The following is a 7,247-nucleotide window of genomic DNA, read 5'->3' on the forward strand; positions in this document are numbered from 1 at the left end:
TCCTGGGGTCTGAGAAGGTCGCTACACCTCCGTTTCCTGGGGTCTGGGAAGGTCGAAGGTCGCTACGCCTCTGTTTCCTGGGGTCTGAGAAGGTCGAAGGTCGCTACGCCTCTGTTTCCTGGGGCCTGAGAAGGTCGAAGGTCGCTACGCCTCTGTTTCCTGGGGCCTGAGAAGGTCGAAGGTCGCTACACCTCTGTTTCCTGGGGTCTGAGAAGGTCGAAGGTCGCTACACCTCTGTTTCCTGGGGCCTGAGAAGGTCGAAGGTCGCTACGCCTCGGTCACGAGCCACTCACTGATTTCTTAAACCATCATATTTCTAAACGCTGCTGTTCAGAACTGCGACCCGTGAACTGTGACACGTGTCGGTCGGTGGCGTTTATTATCATCACAACCCGGTGCCTCATTTGAGAAGACGATATTTTCCGACGTTTGGCTTTTGGCCAGGCTGCAATAAAACACGGACGAACGCAGAACCACACGCCGTCTGAACGTTTTTGTATTGCCTAGAGAGATTAGTAGTGTTGGTCTCTGGTTGGTCACGGGCCGCTGTTGAGCTTCACCTGTGTCTCTAGAATCGTCTGGTGTTCTATAACGGGATCACCCCACCGGTCTGCCCTGCCAGTGCAATAATCATCTTGACGTTAATATAAGAGTAGAGCGGTGATGATGAACCTGTGTGTTGGATACATTTTGAACATAATATGTTTGGCCTAACATTCACAGATGCTTAACACTTTGAGTGCCACGCAATTCGTTTATCGTTATCCCCTAGAATGCCAGCCCTCTAGTCGTTTCCGTGGTCGCTGCACTATGTTTGCGAAGCCGTGTGTGTTCTGTATTATAGCTGTAGAGACACGGTGTGGGGCTCATTTTGACAAACAGTACTTGTAGTGCAGCATGGGAATAATAGTTTGTTTCCACACGCTGTAGTTTGTATAGTTTATTACACGCTAAAGATCGCGCATGTCCAAGATAATAGTCTTTCGTTCACACTTTGCTTTGATGAAATATTGTAACTAAGCCGTCATTTGAGGCTTTATAAAAGCAGCACAATGAACACAAATCTGTCGGTGTCGAGTCCGACCTCATCTTAAATAACAAACAGCATTGCTTGTTGTAGTTAACAAAGGGAGGCAGAGTTGATTTGGCAAAACAAAACAAAAATTCATTTTTTTTTTTTTTTTTTTTTTAATAATCAAAATTTATTTTCATATTCGAATCCCATGCCCATCGAACGAAGCTTCGAAGTATTGAAGACGGCCCTAATAACTACTACAGAAGCGTAGCGGGAGCGGGAAGCGTTCTGCAATAGAAGCTCTCGGCGTTCGGCAAACCGTCGGGGGGTGCGAGTGGCTGAAACCTTCCCAGTGTGTCGCGTCTAAAGATATAATAAACCCCACGTTAGTCACTTCTACATTCTGATGGCTCACTTTACACCACGTGTTACAGTCGTGTAAATTACCCACACCTGGACTTGTGTGACGGTTGGAGTCGCTACATGTTCAAGGCACCAAAACCGTGTTATTTTTGTTTGTTTTAAATGGATTCCATCTCCAAAACCGAATGCATTGTGATCTGATGCATTTGAACATTTTGCATTATAATTTTTTATATATATATTTTTTTTTACAAGTTTCAAGTTTTGTTTTATTTGTCACATACAAGGTACAATCATACACATGTACATTACAGTGAAATGCTTGGTTCTGTATGAGCCTCCTGAGATTGTGCTTCATACTGTAAAAATGGAAAAAGAATAAAGACCAAACACTATACAAAATATAGTAGTATTGTGTTCACGGGGTTCAGAATGGTCGCTGAATGCAGTATCGCATGACAACGCTAACGCCTGCTTCTCCCATATCTATGCAAGAGGCCGTTGCTATGTAAACCAAAAAGCAGACTCCATTGCTTTATTTGCACATCATCACACTGATACTTAAATTGCGAACGAGTGTTTCATCTTTGCCGGTCGACACCCGACATCACCCGACATCTCGCCTATATTATTTTGTGCCATTTTATTCTTTTTGACCATCATCATTATTATTATTATTATTTTGGGTACGACATGTTCCCGGGTGCTGCTCGCTGACTGCCTGCTCTTTCTGAGGTCTTCCTTTTCGACGCCAGCAGGAATATTAACCCTATCCATGCTGATGCTGTAGCCTCCTCTACGTTGGTACCACATCACCTTGTATTATGTGATCCATTCACCATCATCCAGTGACTGGTGTGTTTCTCTGAACCCCTCGCTAACCGGCCGATCTCAATCCCCTTGAATTGAGATGATGGGTCCATTTGTTGCCAAGTTATTTGATCGTCACACGAGTCCTTTGTGAGAGATACGAGTTCGCCTCGGCTCCACGACCGTCTCTACGGCCGGGTCACGAGGAAAGTAGCCCATAAACAACAGCGTATTGCCACTATATACGCTGATGATGGCGTCTCGTTCATCAGCGCTAAATTTTCCTGGACAATTTCCCCACCGATCTGGATGGGAGGCTGATGAACGAGCCGCCGTCAGGGTGAAGGATGAGGGGAGTGGGACGATGTGGTTCTGGTGACCCGGACATCAGGGTGAAGGATGAGGGGAGTGGGACGATGTGGTTCTGGTGACCCGGACATCAGGGTGAAGGATGAGGGGAGTGGGACGATGTTGTTCTGGTGACCCGGACATCGAGCCGCGCCACGCTTCAAACGTACTGGGAAGCTAAATCTGGTTGGTTGGTTGATTGATTGATTGATTTTATTTATGTATCCAAAGACACAACACATACAAGGGATGACATGCAACAACAAATCCATATTCTCCATATCTAAAAACATGATAATAACATCCTGACCAAATACCATAAAATACTGCATTTCTTATGCCATCATTAAAACAATGTCTGTCGAGATTCACTTCATCTGAGGGATAATACAGGTTGACGTTTCTTTGTTTCTTGTAGCAAACGGTTTATTGTTTGCTCATATTTCATTTGCCTAGGCTGTGTTGTCTCGTCATTTTAGGACTTATATGATTTTTTCTGAGTATTATTATAAAATGGCTCAAATCGGCACCAGGTTCATTGATCTTCCACGGCCGCTGTATGATCTGTTCGATACAGACGGCATCACACCAGCTGTGTAACGGAGATCCTTTCCCACGTTAACGTGTGTTTCTCTCCATCCATCAACTAAATCCGATGTTTACATCAATTTTTTTTTCATATCGTCCTGATGTTGAAGTTGCAATAAAACTTTTTTTATTGTGACTCTATAATGAAAGTCTTACCGGCGAGCGGTGATGTTTTAGGTTAGAATCCTTAGTATAATAATCATAGTATGCAACAGCATAGTCAAAACGTGTGCACTAAAATACATACTACATACTAAACTAAAGCTAAACGGTAATGTTTCTTCTACAGTGGGTTTGATGCCTTGAGGAGTAGAGAAGGCTTATGGAACCGTATACAAGTGAAGGACAATGGTGTTGGAACTTAGTAGCTTTATTTTAAGGAAAAAAATTACAAACTTTATTGTATATTTCACACATTCCTTTTCCCGGAGTCAACCCCCCCCCCCAGCAGGTGAGCTGCTTAATAATTCCCATTGAGTTATCTTGAGCCCCGCCCTCTTTTCTCCACCCTCCAATCACAACTGTCCCTTCCCTCGAAGCAAAGCAACGGTTGCGATTGGAGGATCGAAAAGAGGGCGGGGGTTTGAGGCCGGTCGACGGGCGGGGAATAATACCCCGAGTGAGTGTGATAATAATGTTTATCTAACCGGTATCTTCAAGCAGTATCTTCATCTCGACATATTCCAGTGTCATTTTAATCATAAATAAGAGCCACGGAGAACCGTAGAGTAAGATAAGATAAGGTGTAATGTAGGTGCTAAGTAGTTCGCTCTTTTGTCGTTTTACTAGGTTATTAGACGGACATAAAGCAAATTTATAGGTCACGATGTATTAATTGTGTGGTGTTCATTAATCTATCGGGGCTGCTCTTACTGTCCACCTGCCGGTACCGGGTGCAGGTCTCGAACCTGTGTTTCGACGCAGGGCCTCTGTCTGCAGCGCTCGCCCGCTGGGACCGTTCTCTGGAAGGGGTTTTAGGGGAATTACGTTCTGAGATGACATTGTTTTGAGCGAGTGCATGAGACAGCGTCAATGCCTTTCATGTTAATTTATTTGTATGTTTTCTTAATGTTTATGCACTTTTAATGTGTTTTGTCATCTTTATTTTTTTTTATTTCTAAAGAATGCATTTCTTAAAAAAAAAAGAAACATTTATATACTACAATGTTGGTTTACCAATGCAAGAACAAAATGGAAAATAATAATAAAATAGCAAAAAAGTTCAAACGGTTTCTGTTTCTTCTTCTGTGGTGTTTGTAACCTTCTCAACAAAGGTCGCGGTCTGAGAGGTGGAGGGTTTTGTAAACTGCATCGTAGTCTCTCTCCACTAGAGGGCGCCAGTCCCCTGTAGATATTTACCACATGTTTCAAGTTTCTTTAACATGCTGCAGAAGACTAGCTGAGGAATGGGTGTTATTTCAGACACCAATTGTATAAAAGGGGTATTTTATATGCACAGTGTGTATATATATAGATATGTTTATGTATTATATATATATAGTACCTTACAAATAAAATCTTAGTAATCAAATCCTGGTATTTGTTGGACATTGGTTTGTGTGTATCGTTCACTTCCTGCAGAACTCACTCGAATGACTCACTGCGAGCCGGCTGTTCACTTCCCCCTCTGTTCACATCCTGCTCTGTTCACATCCCTCTCTGTTCACTTCCTGCTCTGTTCACATCCCCCTCTGTTCACTTCCTGCTCTGTTCACTTCCTGCTCTGTTCACATCCCCCTCTGTTCACTTCCCCCTCTGTTCACTTCCTGCTCTGTTCACATCCCTCTCTGTTCACTTCCTGCTCTGTTCACATCCCCCTCTGTTCACTTCCTGCTCTGTTCACATCCTGCTCTGTTCACTTCCTGCTCTGTTCACATCCCTCTCTGTTCACTTCCTGCTCTGTTCACATCCCTCTCTGTTCACTTCCTGCTCTGTTCACATCCCTCTCTGTTCACTTCCTGCTCTGTTCACATCCCCCTCTGTTCACTTCCTGCTCTGTTCACTTCCTGCTCTGTTCACTTCCCCCTCTGTTCACTTCCCCCTCTGTTCACTTCCCTCTCTGTTCACATCCTGCTCTGTTCACTTCCCGCTCTGTTCACATCCTGCTCTGTTCACATCCTGCTCTGTTCACTTCCTGTTCTGTTCACTTCCTGCTCTGTTCACTTCCCCCTCTGTTCACTTCCCCCTCTGTTCACTTCCCGCTCTGTTCACATCCTGCTCTGTTCACTTCCTGTTCTGTTCACTTCCTGCTCTGTTCACTTCCCCCTCTGTTCACTTCCCCCTCTGTTCACTTCCTGCTCTGTTCACTTCCTGCTCTGTTCACATCCCACTCTGTTCACATCCCACTCTGCAGTCAGACCTCTGTGTTCACATCCCACTCTGCAGTCAGACCTCTGTGTTCACATCCCACTCTGCAGTCAGACCTGTGTTCACATCCCACTCTGCAGTCAGACCTCTGTGTTCACATCCCACTCTGCAGTCAGACCTGTGTTCACATCCCACTCTGCAGTCAGACCTGTGTTCACATCCCACTCTGCAGTCAGACCTGTGTTCACATCCCACTCTGCAGTCAGACCTGTGTTCACATCCCACTCTGCAGTCAGACCTGTGTTCACATCCCACTCTGCAGTCAGACCTGTGTTCACATCCCACTCTGCAGTCAGACCTCTGTGTTCACATCCCACTCTGCAGTCAGACCTCTGTGTTCACATCCCACTCTGCAGTCAGACCTCTGTCTGTGTTCACATCCCACTCTGCAGTCAGACCTGTGTTCACATCCCACTCTGTTCACATCCCGCTCTGCAGTCAGACCTCTGTGTTCACATCCCACTCTGCAGTCAGACCTCTGTGTTCACATCCCACTCTGCAGTCAGACCTCTGTGTTCACATCCCACTCTGCAGTCAGACCTCTGTGTTCACATCCCACTCTGCAGTCAGACCTCTGTGTTCACATCCTGCTCTGCAGTCAGACCTCTGTGTTCACATCCCACTCTGCAGTCAGACCCGTGTGTTCACATCCCACTCTGCAGTCAGACCTCTGTGTTCACATCCCACTCTGCAGTCAGACCTCTGTGTTCACATCCCACTCTGCAGTCAGACCTCTGTGTTCACATCCCACTCTGCAGTCAGACCTCTGTGTTCACATCCCACTCTGCAGTCAGACCTCTGTGTTCACATCCCGCTCTACAGTCAGACCTCTGTGTTCACATCCCACTCTGCAGCATAGCTGTCAACATTTCGATTTGAGAAAACGTGCACGTTTTAGCCCCGCCCCTTCTCCTGGCCCCGCCCCCTCCCACCCGGCCCCGCCCCCTCCCAATGGAGCTGCCTCGTCGCTGCCATCTGCTGGTCAAAACCTGTATGTACCCAGCCATTCGTTGTAGGGTAAACTTTTCCTACTTAGAGTGTAAATGCTATGTAAATTATGGTTTTGTTGAACATTTGTATTTCACAGGAGAGAAACTGTATTCAAATAAAGCTATTAAAATAGTCTTTGAATCTAAATATACTTTCTTTGTGTTGATTTTACATTAATTCCATGATTTTACACAAGTAAATATCTGTTACAAGCTTCGGTTTTATGTAGAAAAATGCTGTTTTTAATCTAGATTGATTACAGAAAATTGTGAGATTGATTAGTTAATTCTTTTTATCTATTGGCGGTGCTGGTGTATATATATATATATATATATATATATGTGTATATGTATATATGTCAGAGAATCAGCCCCTTGCGACCTTAGTGTAAAGCATATGACATGGTGTATGTTTGTTCATTGATGTGACAGTGTCTGGCAACATACTATTGTTCTTTTTATTTCTTTGTGTTTGTGATTTGTCTTGATGTGTTTGTGAAACTATAAAAGCAATCAATCAATGTATTACCATAGTGTCTTTATACCTTCATCACTGTAGGCTACATATTAATACTACAACTCGTTAAAGCTATAAAAAAATACCTATGGTCATTAATTTAGCAGTGGGAATATCATTTTGGAACAGTGTGTGTGTCTACAGAGAAATGTGAGATAGAAAAAAAGCCAATGCGATTTTGTGTTTTTCCTCAATATCTCTGCAATGCCTGCGAGTTACCAGTAACTGTATTTGTCATACCATGACAATT

This window comes from Notolepis coatsorum, assembly GCF_963971535.1.
Source record: "Notolepis coatsorum genome assembly, chromosome: 14".
Taxonomy (NCBI): Eukaryota; Metazoa; Chordata; class Actinopteri; order Aulopiformes; family Paralepididae; genus Notolepis; species Notolepis coatsorum.